Below are 21,226 nucleotides of genomic sequence, written 5' to 3'. Positions count from 1 at the left end.
CATTTTGTTCAGGAAACACGACCACGAACGTGTGTCCGAATGATTTTAAAACTCTACCAAAACCAAACGAAGTCTGAAAATCACGAGATTTGTCAAGATGTCATGATATCATATATGGAGGTTGTGGTAAAAAATTGAGAATGTTTCGCACAATTTGTGACGTATGATGCTTACAAACGGAAGCATCTCCGGAGAAAATTCGTAGAACTTAGAAGGATCCGATAAGATTTAGAGTCCAAGTGACATGTGAATTGGGTTTGAGTTCAAAATTTTTTGTATAGGCAATACACAACATAGATTAGTTCATGTCAAATTTTGACAATTTTTCAGATCCGTTTGATATTTTTTATTTATTAATTGCAATTATAGAATTTTAGTTGATATAAATTAATTTTGAGCTATAACTGCATGAAATAATATTAGTAGAAAAAACAAATATGCATTTTGAGTGAATTTGACAAGTTTTTTTTTCAAAATATATAGGAAAAAAGTTACTAAAAGAAGCTATTAAAGGTATACATAAAATATTAGCGTAATTTGCCGAGTGTTTCTATATAACACTTGGTAAAGTATCTCTTTGCCGAGTGTCTTATAGAAAACACTCGGCAAAGTCTTGGTGCAGGCCCACTGCCACGCGAGTAGACCTTTTGAAAAAAATAAAAAAGGGGGTATGCCGAGTGCCAGATCGCGGGCACTCGACATACCCCATAACAGTTAACCCGGCGCGACCCCACACGCCACACACACGCACACAACGCACACACGCCACAGACACACGCCGCGACCACCCGACCCCGTCCCGCCGGCGCCCCCGCCGGCGTGCCCGCCGCCTCCCCCCGCCGGCGTCCCCACCCCGCGTCCCCGCCCCCGCTCCATCCCCCGACGGCGCCCTCCCGGTCCCGGCGGCGCGCCTCCGCCCCTCGACGTCGCCCTCCCGGCCCCGACGCGCCACGCCCGCGGCGGCTCCACCCGGCGGCGCCACCCTCCCACACCGGCGGCGCCCACGGCGGCGAGGCCACCGAGCGGAGCGGGAATCGGAACGGAATCAAGTCGAATTCGTCCTCACCTTCTCATCGTTGCTGGTAAGGAAGCCCTAACGTTGCTTGCTCGGATTGAAATTATATTCCCTGTTCTACTACGGCTTCTGCGGTTCCGCCTTTGAATTTTTGGTAGATTCGAGCAATCCAACCAGAAATTCCTGTAATTCCTTGTCAGGATGGGTTATTTGACCCATCGAGCCCCACTAGCTGCTGGATTGGTTCTTGATTTTCAATACATGAATTTCTGACGTTTAGGAAGGCATGCTCTGGCGCGCGTGCCGCACCAGAGTCGTGGCCTGGTGCGGCCAGCGGCGTTTGAACCGAACCCGCCAGCCGCCGCCACTGCACGACGTAAACTCCCACCCGCGTCGTGTGCCGCGCGCAGCTAGCCACCCGGTCTGGCCAGACGATAATGAAGCCCACATCTATCCACCACCCAAAGGAACGGGCGGGGCCAAGTACAAGCGCGACCGAGCTACGGCTGAGCGGCCGCCGACCCCCGAGACAGAATCGTCTCGTCGCCGATCCATCCCATGACTCGCGGCGGCGCGCGTCGTTTTCTTGGTGCCTGCCGGTCTGCCGGATAGCCACGAGGTCCCGGACATCACCTGCAGGCTGCAGTCGTCTGCAGATGTACACGGATGCCGATCGATAGGCCGATAGCTACACTGCATTCTTGTTTGGTGGTTAGACTCGTGAGAGCAGCCGTTTCTTGCTTTCTGTTTGCTGAACCCTTTCAAGGGTTGAATATTTGATGTGAAAGTGATTAAAGAACTAGGACACCTACAAGCTTGTTTGCCGAGTGTTTTAGGTGTGGTACTCGGCAAAGTTTACAAACTTCGTCGAGTGTTATGGTGTGGCACCCGGCAAACTTTGTCAACTTTCCCGAGTGTTTTCATTATGACACTCGGTAAACTTGAGAAACTTTGCCGAGTGTTTTAGTTCTGACACTCGGCAAACTTGAAAAACTTTGCCGAGTGTTTTAGTTCTGACACTCGGCAAACTTGGAAAACTTTGCCGAGTATTTTATTTCTGACACTCTGCAAAGTTGGGAAACTTTGCTGAGTGTTTTATTTCTGACACTCGGCAAACTTGGAAAACTTTGCCGAGTGTTTTCGTGTTGACACTCGGCAAACTTGAGAAACTTTGCCGAGTGTTTTCCGTCGTGCACTCGGCAAAATCGACGTCGCCGTTCCATCCCGTCAAAATTTTTTTGCCGAGAGTTTATTTTTGCCGAGTGTTTACTGACAGTCGGCAAACTGTTTACCGAGTGCCCGATGAAAAACACTCGGCAAACTATTGTTTGCCGACAAATCAATGCCGTGTGCTGTATGCCGAGTGTAACACTCGGCAAAGTGTTTGCCGAGTGTTTTTGGGTGTTTGCCGAGTGCCCCTGACACTCGGCAAATCTACTGTATCCCGTAGTGACGGTTTCTAGGAGGACATGGTATATAGTACTAAACATGGTGAGCAACAGCTGGCATTTTATAAAAAAAATTTGACAAGGGAAATGCAGCCAGCTCGCTGCAGCTTATTTGGCTGCAGTTGTAGCTGTTTTTAATGTTAGGGTCTATTTGGATCGTCTGCTCTAAACTTTAGAGCTAAAGCTCTAAATAGATAGTCTAAAGTTAGCTCTAAACTTTAGCATATCTCATATTAAAGCTTTAGACCTTATAAGTGATCTAAAGTGTTCTAAAATTATTAGAGCTCTAAACCTTAGGAGTAGGGATCAAACAGGCCCTTGTATCCGGTACATGACAGTTCAGTTCTTGCAGCCGCAGTCAAAAGATGCAGCCGAAAAAGTCGCAGCGAGCAGTGTCATTTTTTTTATCGTGGCAATTAAGGCTTGATCATGCACACCACTGAGTAGTAAAATACACCTTTCCTGAATAAATCAATTTCTAACGTGCTTTTTTTATAAGCCTTGTACTGTGCTTTGTGCCTTGTGCAACTCCAGCCGAAGGTGCAGCCCACCCGAACAGGCCCATCAATAGCTATGAGAATTAGAAGAGCCAAACAATAAATAGAAGGCCCAGAAGACTAAGAACATTTTTAGCCCATATGAACAAGACCGAACCTTATCTTCTTTCTCAGCCCGCGTTTAGTTGCCAGACCAAATTCCAAAAAAGTGCTACACATCGAATCTTGCGATACGTGTATGGAGCATTAAATGTAGGCGAAAAAAAACTAATTGCACAGTTTGGTTGGAAATCGCGAGACGAACGTTTTGAGCCTAATTAGACCATGATTGAACACTAATTGCCAAATAAAAACAAAGTGCTACAGTAGCCCAAAATCCAAAATTCACCCAACTAAACACCCTCACTGTCATGTGCGTGCCGGCCGAACAGCAGTGCTAGTGGCCCAATGTCCGGACGCCGCACCTGCACTTCGTTTCGTGCGCCAACGTGGAGCCTGCGCCGTCCGACCCCACGTGGGGACCACTCGTGCCCTCCGCTTCCTATGTCCGGACGTCTAGGTCTGGTCGGCGGTGCTCCAGCAACTGCAACTGGCAGGAAAGTGGGTCTCTAGCAGCAATATCTGATCTACTTTTGTAACATTGAGATAAAATATTTACAACATACGTCTAGAGACAGATTAAACACTTGAAACATGTGTCTAAAATATTTATAAAAAACACATGAAAACATTTGAAAAACCATTGCAAAACATATGCAACATCGAGATAAAAACACTTGAAAGATATGTGTGAAACATATGCAACATCTAAATAAACACTCTCGCAATATACGTATGAAAAAACAGATTAAACATTTGGAACAAACGCTTACAACATACATATATAACCATTGTAACATGTGCAGCATTCCAATCTACTTTTGCAACATCCATATGAAACCACTTGCAACATACATCTGAAACACTTAAAACGCTTGCAACATGCTATTTCAACGCAACTTCTCCTTGTTGCTTAGAAGAATGGAGGCCGTCGGCGTGTGTGGTTCATCGGTGTAGAGCTCGCCGCTTCAGTGGAGAAGACCGCGGTAGCAGGTCGGGCGGAGAAGGTTGCGGCAGGTCTCCACACATGTGCGGGTGCGTGGGCGAGTTCCCTCCTGAGCGTCGCGAGCCGCGCACGGGTGAGTTCCGCCCCAACCACGGCGAGCTAGACATGCGGAGTACGAGATGTGCGTGGGTGAGCTGTACGCGGCGAGCTCCACTCCGGCTACGGCGAGAAGTGCAGCCTCGCCCCGGCCGAGATGAGCGCGGGTGGCCTTCGCCCCGGTCGGCCGCCGAGAGCTACGTGGGTGGAGCGTGCGTTGTGTGCGATATCTCTCTTTTTAGAAGTTGCGGTGACGAGCAGACAGGAGGGTGTCATTTTGGTTGGCCACGAGCCACCAACAGGAGCATCCGGACCGGACGAAAGTCCTGTTCCAAGAATTACCGATGCTGGAATGCGGCCAGTTTCCTGCCGCAGCGTCGCGCGCAAAGCATCCATTGATCCCCTCCCTTTTCTCGGCTTTGTTGTCATGAAAACCCTGGTCACTCATGTTTCTTTAGATAATGAAAGAAAACATGCAGCTCCATCCCCACTAGTATGGACTATGGAATCATACCAAAATTATTAGAGGACACGAATCCTTAAAACGAAACATCTCATACACCAAATAAACTTAGTTTGTATGTCTAAAGACAAATCCAGACGAAGAAAGCCATTGTCATAGACTCTAATGTGCGACAAGCAAAGATAATGCGTTCTTTCTTGTTATCACAACATGTAGAAACTCTCAAGGGACACATGGATGTGCTCTAGTGGCATGAAAACCAATAAAAACTCTATAACGATAAGCCAGTTGGAGACAATATAGACTGTGCTTAATATGTTGCTAAAATTCTGAATTCATGATTTAAGCTTCTTGATTAACCACTTCAAAAAACTCTCAAATAAAATACAGTATACCTTATCGAGAGCTACGACTTTTATTTAAACTTCACCTTCATTCGACTCCGTACGAGAAAAATTAGAATTTTTCTAAGGTCACGAGCCTTATTCGTGTTTAATTCGTTGTTGGAAGTTGTATCAATCTTTTAGGTATTTAATGATTAATGAATTAAAATAAAAAACTCAAAATGCAAGGTTGTAGATCTCATCTAGCTATGTTTTCTATAAAATCATCTTGATCTAATGCCGTATGAAAAATGATTTTTTAAGGTAGAAGAGTATCCTGCTCCGCTAATCTGGATGGCATGGCAAAATAGATCTCCACATCGACAGAGGGTGGTGTGGCAAGTTTTTTTTATATATTTTATCACATTAATGCATATGGCGTGATAATGTGATTTTACCACGCTATGCGGCCAGACACAGTAAAAAGAGTTAAAAATTAAAATAAAACTAGATTATTTTATTTTAGAAATATGATCTGAGAAAAGTTATTAGAAAAATAGAAAAACTACTTGAGCAGCATTGGCCCCGCTGCGGCTTCCGGACAAGCAATCAACTCGGTATGGGCCCGGCGGCCTCAGGAGGCATGGAACCAGCAGCCATGGACAGTCCTTTGCGGAAGCATTCATCACTCATCAGTACAGCTTGAGTACGCATGGTAGAAACATCCGCGCGTGTTGGTTTCTGCGGCTCATAAACCGATATACTTTTCTTTTAGAAAAAATATTGTACTATAGCTACTATAAGTAGTGTCGAATTCATAAACCAGAGGTCTTTTATAGACCAGCATCCCAGCAGAAGCTCGGTCCAGCAGACAATGTTACGAACGACATGTAACTCCTAGGTCGACCAAAAAACCTAACGACAGACCAGAAGGGCGATCCAGTCTCCGACCGAAAGAGCTGGCCGAAGAGGAACGGCACTCACTTCCAACTTCGGCCCGCCTCTCCGATCGGAAGGCCTGGGCGAAGAGGAACGACGCTCGTTTCCGACTCCGGCCCGTCTTTTCCGACTGGAAGCTGGCCAAGGAAGAACGGCGCGCGCCTCCAACTCCGACTCACTTCTCCGACCAGGAATACATTGAACCTCTGCTTACAGCTTTTCTCCGACCGAGAGGCCGGAGCCGACTGGGGAACGACCGACCAGGGACGCCCGCTCGGTAAAGACCCAGAAAACAAACAAATCAAGTGAGGCAGGACGCTCCAGTCAAACCGCAATATCAAGGGCCGTATACTGCACACCTGCATGACAGTACTGTCAGGCCGTGTCAGAAGGATGCACCGCAACGTCCCAGACATGTCAGAACATGAATAATATTATGGGCGACGATATTTATCCTACAGTATGGTAGGCACCGACATCTGCCATACCAAAAAAAGAAGATGGAACCTACCACATGCATCTGAATATCAATAGTGTTGTGGGCGTCGACAAACCACCTTGTACCCGACGGCGTGGGCAACAAGACTAGATAGCACACACACTCTCTTTCTCTCACACTCTCTGTTGTAAAGACGTCCCCTTCATCTATAAAAGAGAATACGCTCTCTCCAAAAGGAACGATTCGAGCACGAGAATCGAACAACCTACTATTCGAACAATTCCAACAGAGCACACGCTCAAATACTTATCGCACATAGGAGATCCCGTCTCTCTTGGCCCTTCGGTTCAGAGTCCAACCGGACCTCGTACACCCTTTATCTTTCTCCCTTCCGTTTGTACCCCACAGCAAACTTCGAGCACTTGGGCTCAGGAATAAAGTCACCGACCGACTCAAACTGGACATAGGAAACGTTGCCTGAACTAGTATAAACCATGTGTCATTGATTGTTAGGCCACATCTGATCACAACGTACGGCAAAACTATAAATATTTATGTGTTGGCCACATCCAGCGCAACATCATGGACGGGGGAACGATCCCCCACAGTTCGCTCGGGCTGGCCGGAACATCGTAGCTGCAGCGATGCTTTTGCGCGGCCTTCTAGAGCCTGACGACCCCAGGAGCAGATGGTCCACCGGTACCTCCGGGCACTGGTAGAAACTGTCGCCGTTCAACAGATGGAGAGCTCCGTGTTGCGACACCGACTCGCGGCCTCTCTCCCCACCAGGGGAACGGGGACGCACCAGACGCATCGCTCCATCCGCTCACCTCTATAGCCACTGGGTGTGGAACAGGAGGTCGTAGCTACACCACGGCCCAATGCGACGCCCGTTCCACACCGGCCGTCTATGCGCGAACGCCTCGAGCCGAACCGAGACGCTCGCATCATCTTCAACAATCGACGTCAGGCCTAGTACGACGATGACGTCCATCGGGCAACAGTGAGAGCAGGCAGCATGAGCTCCGGCCGGACCATCAAGGGGACCGGTGAGATGCACCCCAGGCATGGTCGCTGACCCGACGACCGAAGTCCTAGCCCGGATGGCCCGGGACCACGGGCTTTTGGCCGACGCATCCAGAGAGCGCCGTTCCCATGGTGCTTCCGACCGCCAACCAACATCGCCAAGTATATCAGGGAGACGAACCTCGGTATATGGCTCGAGGACTTTCGGCTTGCCTACCGAGCCATTGGAGTGGATGATGACCACTCCATCATTTAGTATCTCCCCATCTACGTGGGGAAACATGTTTGAGCGTGGCTCAAATTCCTCCCGCACGACAGCATCCGTGATTGGGCGAACCTCAAAAGGATCTTCGTCAGAAATTTCTAGGGGATCTATGTCCGCCCTAGGAACTCCTAGGATCTCAGGAGCTGCCAGCAGGAGCCCAACGAGTCCCTACGGGACTACATCCATAGGTTCTCAAAGCGGTGCAACTCCCTTCCTGATGTCATCAAATCAGACATTATCGGCGCATTTCTCTCTAGGACAACCTATGAGTCCCTAATCCACAAGCTTGGCTGCCTAAAGCCCCGTACCACATGTGACCTGCTCGATGTCGCAACGAACCACGCCATCGGTGAGGAGGCAGTCAGGGCGGTCTTCAACAGAGGCCAGGACAAGGGCAAGGCCAAGTGCGAGGATCAAGACGAGGGCCCCTCCACATAGAGAGGCAAAAAGAACAAGAAGGATCGTCGCCGACTGGCTAACTCCATGTTGGTCGCCGCGGCCGATCGTACAGGCAAGCAGCCCTAGCAGGGCTAGCCCGCCCACTTTGACAAGCTTATGGATAGTCCATGCACCAACCACGCCTATCCCGTCAAGCACCTCTACAAGGACTACGTGCTCCTCAAGCGCTTCCTATGATAGGCCGGCGAGCCAAAAGAAGGAAAGGCAAAGAGGGAGCAGCCAAGAAAGGAGGCGCGATGGACAAGGATGGAGATGGCTTTCCTAGCCCCGAGGAATGCATCATGACCTTTGGGGGATCCGATGCCATCTACAACAAGCGCCAGCACAAAGTACGCTACAGAGAGGCATGTGTCATAGAGACGGCCATCCCCACCTTCCTTTGCTGGTTGGAATCTTTGATCACCTTTGATCAGAGGGACCACCCTTCTCATGTCGCCAGACTGCGTCGCTACCCACTCATCGTCGACCCCATTGTCCACAAGAAGCACCTCACCAAGGTGCTGATGGATGGAGGCAGCGGCCTCAACATCCTCTACATCGACACCCTCGACGCCATGCGCATCCCTCGGTCAAAGCTCTATCAAGTGAGCTCTTCCTTCCATGGCGTGATCCCAGGGACGCTGGTGTATCCACTCAGGGTAGATCGACCTGCCTATCACATTTGGCGACCGAGCTAACTTCCGCTCGGAGGTGCTTACCTTTGAGGTGGACTTCCTGGGGTCTTACCATGTCATCTTGGGGCGGCCATGCTACACCAAATTTATGGCGGTCCCCAACTACACCTACCTAAAGTTGAAGATGCCAGGACCGAACGGCGTCATCACTGTGGGTAGCACCTTTTCACACGCCTACACGTGCGACCGTGAGCATTTTGAGCTCACCACTGCCGTCATCAACTCTTCTGAGCTCTCGTGGCTCGAGGTGTTGTCAACCCTAGTAGTCCCGGACTACAACAAGCCAACCTCCTCGACTACCTTCTGCCCACTCAAGGAGACCAAGGCCGTGGCGATCGACCCCATCGACCCAACCAAGATGGTGTGGATCGGGAGCCAGCTCCCGACCAAATAGGAACGCGAGCTCATCGACTTTGTATGCGCCAATCGCGATGTCTTCGCATGGAAACCTTCTGACATGCTAGGCATACCATGGGAGGTCACTAAGCATGCATTATGCCTCGTCCTAGGCTCGAAGCCCACCAAGCAGCGCCTGCATCACTTTGATGACGAGAAGTGTAGGGCCATAGGCATGGAGGCTACCAAACTACTAGTAGCCAAATTCATCAAAGAGGTATACCACTCTGACTAGCTCACCAACCCCATTCTTATTAAGAAGAAGACCAAGAAATAAAGAATGTATATTGATTATACTGGCCTCAACAAGGTGTGTCGGAAAGACCATTTTCCTTTACCATACATAGACCAGATAGTCAACTCCACCTCAGGATGTGAAATCCTCTCCTTTCTAGATGCCTACTTAGGCTATTACCAGATCGCGATGAAAGAGTTCGACCAGCTCATGACTTCGTTCATCACTCCGTATGGTTTGTACTGTTACATAACCATGCCTTTCGGTCTAAAGAACACTGGCACCACCTATCAACGGTGCATGCAGCAATGCTTCGCCGATCAAATCAACCCGCTCGATCAGCCTGATCAAGTTGAGCGACCAAAACCAACAATCGCCGTCTATGTTGATGATATAGTGGTCAAAACAGCTCAAGCTTGTGACCTGATCGCAAACCTAGCCATGACATTGACGAACCTCCAAAGGTTCAACATCAAACTGAATCCCAAAAAGTGTGTTTTCGGGGTTTGGAAGGGAAAGCTGCTCGGATACATCATGTCCGAACACAGCATCGAGGCCAACCCCAAAAAAATCATGGCCATCTCCAACATGGGCCCTATACGCAATGTCAAGGGCATATAGAGGCTTGCCGACTGTTTGGCCGCCCTGAGCCGATTTATCTCCTAGCTCAGCGAACGGGGAATGCCCCTCTACAAGCTTCTCAAAAAGACAGACGCCTTTGTCTAGATTGTGGAAGCACAGCAGGCTTTGGAGAGCCTCAAAGCATCACTGATGTCGGCCCCAATCCTCATCACTCCTGAACGAGGAGAACCCCTCCTTCTCTATGTCACGGCAAACAACCACGTGGTGAGCGCCGCCCTAGTCGTCGAAAGGGAGGAGCCGGGACACCACCTTAAGGTCCAACGACCCTTATACTTCATCGAGGAGGTACTCACCGACCCCAAGGTCTAGTACCCCTAGGTGCAAAAACTCCTATACGTCATGCTGATGGCGACCCGAAAGCTCCTACACTACTTCACCGACCACGAAGTCTCGGTCGTCACTTCATACCCGCTCGGAGACATCATCCGCAATCGTGATGCCGTGGGATGAATCTCCAAGTTAGCACCTAAGCTAATGGGCCACAACATCAGGTATATCCCCCATACAACTATTAAGTCTTAGACTCCATGGATTTTGTCGCCGAATGGACGAAGGTCCAGCTCCCGACCCTAGATGTCACCCATGAGTACTAGATGATGTACTTCGATGGGTCTATAATGGTGCCTGGCTTGAGAGCTGGAGTGGTTCTGATCTCGTTGGATAGGAGTAAGCTCTACTACACAATATGCCTCCACTTTTTGGCCTCAAACAACGCCACAGAATACGAGGCCCTCATGAACGGACTACGCATCGCCATCGAGCTCGGCGCTACGTGGCTCTATGTCCACGGTGACTCAGAGCTGGTCATCAACCAGGTCATGAAGGAGTCCTCTTGCAAAAGCCCCCTCATGGCAGCATACCGTCAGGAGATGCCCAAGCTCGAGGATAAATTTTAGAGGATCGAGCTACACCATGTCCCTCGAAAGGACAATGAAGCCACCGATTTTCTCATAAATTTAGTTGCCAGGCGGGTTTCATCTCTAGATGGGGGGTCTTCATCAATGACCTTCATGAACCATCTGCCTGCATCCTAGAAGGACCGATCCAGACGCACCCTAATGCCGACCCGGCGCTTAGGGGCTCTAACCCTAGTGTCTCCGTGACTACGTCGCCCGCCAACATCGCCGTGGTGGCACCCAATCAAGCCGACTAACGAGCGCCGCTACTTGCCTACCTCCTTAAAAAGGTTCTCCCACTTGAAAGGACTAAAGCACGATGAATCGCTCGATGCACCAAAATATTCATCGTGATCAGAAACAAACTCTACAAGCGGATTCCATCGGGAGTACTCATGAAGTGCGTCCCTACCACGCAAGGCAAGCAGCTCCTGCTTGAGGTCCACGTCAAAATCTACAGACATCACGTGGCTCTGAGGTCGCTGGTTGGAAAAGCCTTCCACCAAGGTTTTTACTTGCCCACCGTGCTACGAGATGCAGAGGAGGTCGTCCGCAGTTGTGAAGGATGCCAGTTCTATGCTTGGCAAACTCATTTACCAACACAGGAGCTCCAAACCACCCCCATCACCTAGCCGTTCATGGTCTAGGGCCTCAACATGGTAGGACCCCTCAAAAAGGGCTTGGGCAGCTTCACTCACCTACTCATAGCGGTCGACAAATTCACCAAGTGGATAGAGGCGAAGCCCATCACCAACATCCGCTCAAAAGAGGCAGTCAAGTTCTTCCTTGACATCATCTACTGGTTCGGCGTTCCTAACTGTATCATCACTGACCATGGAACTAACTTCACTAGAAAGAAGTTCCTAGACTTCAGTGATGGATACGGCATTAGGGTCGACTGGGCCTTGGTCGGACATCCACGTACTAACGGTCAGGTCGAGCGAGCCAATGGCATGGTCCTCTAGGGACTCAAGCTGTGCATCTTCGACTGACTAAACAAGTACATCGGGAGATGGGTTGCAGAGGTCTCCATGATCATCTGGGGCCTAAGAACAACCTTGAACTGATCCACAGGGTTCACACCCTTCTTCCTAGCCTACGAAGCTGAAGCTGTGCTGCCCTCTGACCTCGACCACGGCGCCCCAAGAGTGAAGGCCTTCGACCATGACTAAGCCATGGAGGCTCAGCAAGACGCAGTTGACCTATTTGAGGAGGCTCGTGAGATGACCATCATCCACTCCGCTTGGTACCAGTAGACTCTCTGTAGGTACCATGAGAGAAAAATCAGAGGAAGGACCCTCGAGGTCGGAGACCTCGTGCTTTGAAGAACCCAATCGACCAAGGAGAAGCACAAACTCTCTCCATCATGGGAAGGACCCTATACGGTGACCAAAGTGATCCAACTGAGTGCCTACTGACTGAAGGATGACAACGGTAACATTCTCACCAATACTTGGAACATCGAACAGCTATGTCATTTCTTTCCTTAAAAATTCGGTCTTACCATTTTCTTTCATTCAATGTTTACTCCTACAAAGCACCCCGGCCCAACACACTATTGGCTCAAGTCACTTGGGGGCTTTATGGGGGTGCGACACCACCTCTCTTTTTTGCTATCATATGGCAAATGCTTTTTTACCCGAACGAAAGGGTAGTCTGTTCCTTTAATTACCTTACGTGACTTTGCTTTAAAACATTCTGACCAATCGCAACCCGCCACGACCTATGGTTACGAGTAGCTAAACCTTACAGGACATGTCCGAGCTCTTAAGGTTGCAGCCTATAGGACGAATGGGCAGGTGCGAAAAAGAAAGAATAAAAAAATAGAGCTACGCTTGGGTAAAAATAAGGAATGGACGAACGAAGTGATTCATCACAAAAACGAAGTTGTTGTATTCATGGATACACAAAAACGTTTACACAGGGGCTCCTCCATGAACTTATCCTTTACATATGCTAAGTACTTCTAATTTCTTCTGAGGCTACCCAGCGTCATCGGCTACCGGCTCGACCAGCGAAAGATAGGGGCTGCCCGGTCTCTGGTGGGACGACGTTTGGCTCGGTCGGGGTCAGGGCGACGTTCGCTTTTGACCTAGGCTCCACTCCATCCATAGGCTAGGCGACATCCTCCTGGCCCATGCCTTCAGCCATGTTCGCATGGTGAGCCTCCATCACCCATTACGCGGAGACTTGCTCTGCCACCAACTGTGTATGTGGCAGCAAGCTCTCCCCGAGCACATGGATGGTGTCCGGGCTCCAGTCATTGGTGTACCCACTGCAGATGGTGGTGAAGTCCAGCTCTGGGTGGTGCGTCACCACCGATGTCAGCACCCCGACATTCCATAGTACATCCCATCGGAGATGAGGGCCTAAACCTCTTTCGAGACCTTCGCTAGTCGAATAGACGGGCGTGCTGGTGCTTGGCGTTGACCCAAACACATATGAGACGACGACTTGGGTGACATTGTGGAGTTGGTCGAGCCCCCCCTTGAGGGCATGTCGCTTCCCAAGGGACTTGGCCAGCGCTTCTATGCTCCGACTGATTGTTGCCTTAGCCGTCTCTAGGTCCCGCTCCAGTGAACCAACCTTTTTGTCTAGTTCTGGAAGAAGGACGACAAGCTCAGAAGCAAGCTAAAGGAAAAAAACCAAGACATGAAAGATGGAACAAATACATATCGAGGCGAGTGTTCTTGAGGATGAAGAGTCCCTCCTCCTATCGAGTCACCTGCTCATGCAACCGGGCGTTCAACTCCTCTGTCCTAAGCACCTAGCCCTGAGTGTGAGCATGTCCTGGTCGACCTTCGACCAGGCCTTTCGCTTCAACTCCAGGGTCTTCTGCTCTGACTCTAAGGCCTCTAGAGAACTCTAGAGCACCGCCTCGGTCTCCGCTAGGGACTTCTAGAGTGTCACCTTAGTCTCCGCCTAGCAGACCTTTGTCGCCTCAAGCCCCCGCTCAACGCCGGTTGCCCGCTTCGCTACAAGCAGCTCCGCTGCCCATGCCTCTGTCGCCTCGGTCGCCTAGCCTTGAGACTCATGGTGGGCGGACTCCAGCTCACGCTCAAGCTTAGCAACCCGCCATGACATCGTGGCCTCCCGAGCATGCTCCTCCTAGAGAAAGCGAGACTTGCGGCTCAACATCTCCTCTAAGCCCTACAAAACAAGAGGCAAACATGCTGAGATAACCAGTAGAAGACCAAGAAGCCAAGGATCAACGTAGAAAACCTACCTCTATGGCGTAAGGCAGGTCAATAGTAACCGCCTGCTAGACAGGCTTGACTCGCTCTAGGGCCTCCTTAAGCTTCACCCTAGTTTGGGCGAGATCGGACTCCATGGCGAGTCCTCTCCCCCAAGAATGTCCTAGAGCTGCAACTCATGCTCATCCTGAAGGATGAACTGCACCTTCCTCGAGTCTCCAGGGTAGGGCCACACTAGGTCAGTGGCCGCCCCTGACCCGTTGGAAGGCCTGGTCGATGACCGGACCACCGCCAGCTCCTACGATGGTAGGACAGCCGGCGACTCCACCCTGGTGCCCACCTCGCTGGGGTAGGGGATCTCCACCTCCTCGACGTCACGGCCCGCTAGCAGTTGTTCTGCCTCCAATCTAGTCATGTCACCTCCTGACCCCAACAGCTTCAACTAGGAGGGCGAGCCGTGCGTCCCTCCACCAAGCAAGGCAGGGAGCCCAGTCTCCCCCTCTCTTCTGCTGCTGCCGACGTGGGAGGGATCGTGATGGTCACATCTGACCCAGCCATCGCCGTTGTCACCAGGATGGCCACCATCACCGTCATCGTCGCTGCCGCTAAACTTGCGACTGGCCGAGAGGGCGCAGCCCCTAGTAGGGAAGGTCGCTCTGCCACCACCCTGCTCTCCCCACCTCTCACCATGATGCGCTACAAAGTGGGTCTCCACTCCTCCCACATGGGAGGTGGGGCGATGCTCAACCCCGGTAGTATCTAGCCACTGTAGAAAAAATATAGGTCAGTCGCACTCCAAAAACTCAACTATGAGATCGAGAAAAGAAACAAAGAATACATACCGGGATGCAAGCGGTAGGACTCTAAAGCCCCTACCCGCTGGCAATGGGCCCACTGGACAAGGGCCACTCGCAGGTTGTGAGCCGCATCCCCTCACTTCAACCGAGGAGGGAGTTGACTCGGCTAGCTCCTGCTCGGCCCACTCATCACCGCGACCGCTGGCTCAAGGTGCGTCGACTGAAGTAGCTGGCAGGGCATCCCTTCATTGTGGGTCATGCACCAACACTAGCCCCGATGATGCGTGGGTATGAGCCCACTCCTCCGACCGCCTGGCCTACTCCACCGTGCCCAGAGCAGGTGGGGATAAGGCCGACGATGCCTCCGAAGGGCGCAACGACGGTGTCTGCTTCACCTCCCGCTCACCGATGGCGTCTGAGCTCGTAGTGCACTTCCTCGATGTGGGAAAATCGCCATGCCTCTCTGCCTCCGGCCCACCATCAGCGGAAGCAACCTTTGGCTCACGATGCTCCGCCAAGGTCACGACAACCTCTCAGCCTTCCTGATCCTCGGAGGAGATCATGTCATCACCCATCTCCATGGAATCCTCCACCTCGACATCGCTCCTTTTTCCCCGGCCCACACACGCTGGATGATCTCCATCTCCTTCCCATGCTTCTGCTGAGCCTTCTCAGCTCTCTTCTTCTTCTCGACCGCCTCCTCCTTTAGGGTGGCTTGCCGAGCCATGCCCTCTGACCCCTAGTCCTACTAGGGTCCATACAAAATGGATGACCCAAAGTCAAGATACATGAGAGCAAAAGGGAAAAGAACACGGAGTAAGGAAAGGGGAGCATATCAGATTGGACAGCTTCACGGCATGAAGAGGTCTAGGCTTTCCATCTAGGGTCTCTTTGGCCCTCAGTTGCAGCACCCGGTCATGCCGACTCTAGACCTCATCCGTCGCTAGCTCCTCCAGTGATGGGTGGTCGGGGTCCATCGGGCCAGTGTACATCCACATCGGTCATGTCATGCCAGCAGGGCGACCCGATGGTAGAAGATGGTGTGGAACACCCACACCCTATCGAGGCTATGCTGCATCAGCTTCTAGAGTTCCATCCCGATAATCTCTAGCTTGTTGTTCTACCGGCTGGCAGGACCCCACAACTAGCTCTCCTAACTCTTCGACCGCCTATTGGTGAACGGTAGGAACAACACCTCCTCCAGGTTCCTAATGTAGAACCATTCCCCATGCCATCCCCGATTGGAGTCACAGGGGGTGTACGTGGGGTAGGAGACTGATGAACTCGGCTTCTTCTATAGGGCAAAGCCACCAACCGATGCGGTCCTGGCCAGCTTCCCCTCCAACAAAGCTCGCCCGATGAAGATTTGCCAAAAGAAGTCCACGTGCAGCTCCATCCCGAGGAAGGCCTCACACACGATGATGAATTTAGCGATGTGTAGCACCCTAGTCGGATTGAGGTGCTGCAACTCCAGGCCCCACTCATTGAGGAGCCCACATAGGAACCAGTGCATGGGGTATCCTAACCCATGCTCATGGAAGGCGAGGAAGGAGACGACCTCGCTGGCCCGAGGAGGCTGTAACACCTCGGGTGTTAGCCTTGCATAACTTGACTTGCATAACATGAGCATGAGCATCAAGCATTCATAAATCATCAATTACAATTGAAACATTTGATCAAAACATATGAAACATTTCTTGTTATTTCATGTTTCTTGGAACATATGCATATGATCTTGTACAAATGAATGCAAGTGGATAATGCTAGTCACTAAAACACCTTAGCTATACTTAGGTTAGCAAAAGGAACCTTGTTCATGAAGGCCATATCTCATGATCAAGCATTTGAGTGTTATTTCATGTGTTGGGCTGAATAACTATATGAGTGACTACTACTTGAAATGCTTAAATGACCTTGCAAATTGTTTTAACATGCTTAGAGTATCATCATGAACAACTTTGGTATTTAGGGCTAGGGCTAATTTGGTCATTTAGTCAGGGTTTGAGTAGGTATCATGTTTTCAAAGTGATATGTTTGACTAAAGTTGAACTAGGTGTTAGAAACCTTGCATGGAGGAGTTCACTAAAGCAAAATTGTAGTGTTTGACATAAGGAACAACTTTTATTTTTATGTCATGGACTGATTTAGCTTCTAACATGTTCAAATTAGACTCACAAAAACCAGCTTTTCACTGTTTTCAACACTTCAAAAAATTTTCTAAGTGTTTGCTCACTAACAGCCTAACAGCCGATCTTTGGGATGACATTGCTCCTTAACCGTTGCGAATTAGGTCTTGATCGTTTAAGACGAATTACAGATGGTACTTAGGGCTGCAACTTTTGTGAAGATTGTGAGCACTAATACTTCACGGATTAGAAGATCTAGCTCTATGAAAAACCATCGTCAGGCACTGCATCAGGTCACTGAACGAACTGAATCGCGACATCAGTGGCCGACACCGGCAGAGTTCGCGCGCCGCGTGTCCCCGGTGACGGCCGTGCGTCGCCGTTGCTCTGTCCGCGCGGGCCACGCCGCGTCTGGGCGCGCCTTCAAGTCGCCCGCACCCGCCCGCACTCCACCGCGCACCCCATTTGCTTCGCCTCGGCCCTCCTTCCTCGCCGCAGCAGCCCAGCTCTTCCACGCCGAGAGCCGCCGTCGCCATAGCCAACGCCGGTCACCCTCGTCGGTTCTCCTCCACAGCAACTGCTCCACCAGCACCCCCACGTCTCACCGCCTCCACCCGCGCTCGCCATTCGCGCTTGGTAAGCCTCCGCCGCGCGCACATGCTCGCCGGAGCTCCGCCACCCCCTCCGTCGCCATGGCCAGGCCTAACCAGACCACCCCAGGCCACGAGAGCGCGCGCACTAGCTTCCTTGTAGTCTATAGATGCTCGGCGTAGCGTTTGTTTGAGCCGCCGTAGCCTTCACCGGCGTCCCGCCGACGTCCCGCCTCGCCGAGCCGCCATGGCCGCCGCCGTCGTCCTTGCCGTCGACGTTAGGGTCGGCCAAGGGGTTCAATAGAAGCGCTAGGTTGAGTAGGTCACGCCGTGAAGACGTTACCGCCGGTGGGCTCGCCGTTGACGAGCCGTGGCCGCGCGAGCTTGCTCAGCGCCGCCGGCTCTGTTTCGGTTTCACTGACAGGCGGGCCCTGCTGACCAGCGGGTCCCACCGGTCAGCGACAGTAGCGTTGTAGGCTAGTTCAAATATTCCAGTTTTTGATTTGTTTTGTTATTTTTGTATCTTTAGTTTGGTAGCTCCTAAAATTGTGAAATAAATTTTTAAGTGTTCCTTAGGAAGTGTAGTATTTAGGAAAAATATGTTCTTGGCTTCAACAGTAGAAATTTCTGGAGATTTAAATAGGGATTTCAAATGTGCTTTTGAATGCATTTAAATTTGTTTATTTTATATCTAGAGTTCCTGTGCTCCAAAAATTATGAAATTTTTGTGGTAGGCTATTCTGGTCATACATGAGCTTGGATAAAAATTTGAGAACCAGTGCATGTGTAGATCTATAGTTATAGATTTTTCTTTTATAAATAGTTAATCCTTGCATGAATTTTTATAAATTAATTATAAGTCCAAAATTCATGAAATTTGTTGGAGATGATACTAGTACCATATGGATGTTAAGAAAAATAAGAAATCTGTTGCTTGACACTTTTCAATAGGATTTTCCATTTATGCTATTTCAAGCCTTGCTTCCTTATCATTTTTGTATAGGATGTTCTACTTAGTAAAATGACATGAAATTTTTATAGTAGCCCTTTGATAGCATTAGTAAGACTCTGTAAAATTTTGAGAATTTATTAAGCACATTTGATATATATTTATTATTTAGCCTAGATATCTAAATAAAATAATAAAGGCAATTTAATAAATAGTTTGGGCTTCACCATTATATCATCTTAACTGTATTTGGTATGCTTACACTGTTGGTAGGTTATATGTTGTTAAATTTTGAATGATTACCTGATGTAGAAATATTCTTACTTTATATTGCATGTTAACACATTTCTGGACTGATTCTAGAGTGTAATGAGTTACATGTTGAAACAAGTGTAGACTGTAAAAATGGTTAATAACAAAGTTGTAGAGAAATTGATAAGCTTTCCAGAAAGTCCAGGATCACTGTTTTTGAATTTGTAGAACTCCAGTTATGAGTGAAACAAGTAGCTGCTGGTTATGGTGTAGTCGATGCATTGTAGAAATAGTTAAGTAATAATTGAGAAGAGATATGCACCTACTCAAACAACGCGATGCACTTGTTAACATCTATGCATTCGTGATACTCATACCATACTCATGCATCTAGGATCGGAGGAAGAAATCACGTTGCTGGAATTCGAAGAAGCAGAGGAAGGGAACCCGCAGGAGAATCCGCAAGTCCCCGCTCCCGAAGGCGTGGAGCAGAACCCTGAAGAGCTTCCGGAGTGCCCTGACCATCGTCCTACTTCCTTTCTGCGAGGCAAGCCCCGGAGCATTATAAGTCTCCCAGTAATTTACAAATGTTTACTTACGTATTTATGATTGATGCATTAGGTTATAAGAGTTGAATGAAACCACTTGATGCATGTACATTCCTTGTCCAGATATTAACCCTTTAACCGGTATAGGTCCAGGATCGAATATATGCTTAGCCATGCTTAGACCGGTAGAAGTCGGGTGATGTCCTGTCACCTGCGAGATATAGGTGGATACCGGAGCACGGTTGGCTATATCTGCTATCGTGGAACAGAACCATGTGGTAAAAGTAAATTGAGACCGGACGGGAGGTCGATAGGGAAGCAACAAGGCATGGAGGTCTTGGGTGTGGACTTATCCCCGTCTGTGTCGATCAAGGACCGTACCGTTGTTGGAACTTCTGACAAGATTGAACGCATGCCTCTCACTTAGCTGGCCGGATAACTCGTTCCGACCGTGAAGCCGAGTAATTCAACTCAGGCCGGGAATCGTTCTGTTGTGCGCTCCTTCCGGGGAACGATCAGACTGAGCCCAAGGGCAGGTTTGGCCTGAGCATCCTGGCATCTGGTGTTCCAGATTGTGCGGCGCAGTACGAACCCGCGAAATGTGTACCGGAGTTGTACCAAAGGTGACCTAAGACTATCGTGGCTGATAGATCTGGGTTTGTGTTAGGAATAAATTCCCAGCTGGTTGAAATCGATTCGAATCGCCGTCTCTCCCGGATAGTGAGAAACTTGGCTAGCTCCAACATCGTAGTAACTGTGTATGAAACATGATGGTTCAGATGAATATGGAATTGCAATACCTGCTATGGTTACTATTGTATGATTCTAAATAATATACCACATGTTTGGCACAGGGTAGTTGCTAATCTAGAAATGGATACTTATAATTAACTTGGTAAAGGAATCACAAGTGTACAAAGATTAATTGCCTTTTTCACAAAAATGTTGTCAAGTTACGTCCACTTATACAGCCTTGCATAATCCTTGGAGTCATTTTATTTCTGGTTCATGACGGGTAAGTCTAGCTGAGTACCTTCTCGTAATCAGGGTTCATTTTCCCATTGTTGCAGATGGCACTGTGTATCATGGTTATTGCAAGAGTTGCTTCTATCCCGCTGTGGATGAGGAGTAAGCCATGGGCAGGCTTCCTTAGTAATTCCTATCCTTGCTTTTGTGGACCGTGATCTGGTTTGGCACTGTATTAAACTATGTTGGAAAATTTTATCTCAAACTTATTTGCTTCCGCTTTGTTTATCAAACTTGTTTTGTAATAACTTTTATTCGTACTCTGATGATGAAACGTATCTGTGAACTTTATGTAATATGTGGCATGTATGTTGAATCCTGTACGATCTTGGTTGTTGTAAATCGTTTATCGAGACCCGTCGCGGTACTCGACGGACTACCGGGTTTATATGGGTTCAAGTATGACCGTGCGACCGCTTGCGGATTGCCATTATACTTGTATTCTTATAAATTGGTCGGTTCTGCGACAGCTGGTATCAGAGCAGGATTCAACGTTAATTGTCACAAGAGTATTTAAAACAAAAGTTTTTGTTTCCGAAAACCCTTCTCTAGCAACTAATAGTTATATAATAGGTATTTGAAATCTAAAGTGTGCCAATGATCACTTTCCTTATGCCCAGATTAAGGACTATTAGGTGGCTATTTAAGTACTAACATGGGGGTTTTTACTTCGTCGTCCATACGGCGTGCTATAGTATGGATGCCATTCACTTGAGTGGTAATGTATGGATCAAATGCCTCTACGCCAAGGTAAGATGAGTGTATGACCGCAAGATGTGAGCGTGCGGTCGGGAAGAGTTAGCTTTGGTACGGCTATGTATACATGCTTGCATGTGTACATGGTACGTATTTAATTGTGGGTTTAAATTATTGTTGGGTAGATTGA

The 21,226-nt window shown here is 49.3% G+C and overlaps 2 protein-coding genes across 2 annotated transcripts in view; both read left to right on the top strand.

Annotated features, from left to right (window-relative positions):
- The window catches only part of LOC136456781 (protein NETWORKED 2A-like), a 258,690-nt gene that overhangs the window by 100,637 nt on the left and 136,827 nt on the right, over positions 1-21,226 (top strand). The window lies entirely within an intron of this gene.
- Positions 1-21,226, top strand: part of LOC136456784 (small ribosomal subunit protein uS12) — a 264,823-nt gene that overhangs the window by 242,382 nt on the left and 1,215 nt on the right. The gene's annotated exons all lie outside the window — the stretch shown is intronic.

The sequence above is a fragment of the Miscanthus floridulus genome, chromosome 6, assembly GCF_019320115.1.
Source record: "Miscanthus floridulus cultivar M001 chromosome 6, ASM1932011v1, whole genome shotgun sequence".
In the NCBI taxonomy this organism is placed as follows: domain Eukaryota; kingdom Viridiplantae; phylum Streptophyta; class Magnoliopsida; order Poales; family Poaceae; genus Miscanthus; species Miscanthus floridulus.
Note: the sequence above shows the minus strand (reverse complement) of the source record. Positions and strands in the feature narration are given on the sequence as shown.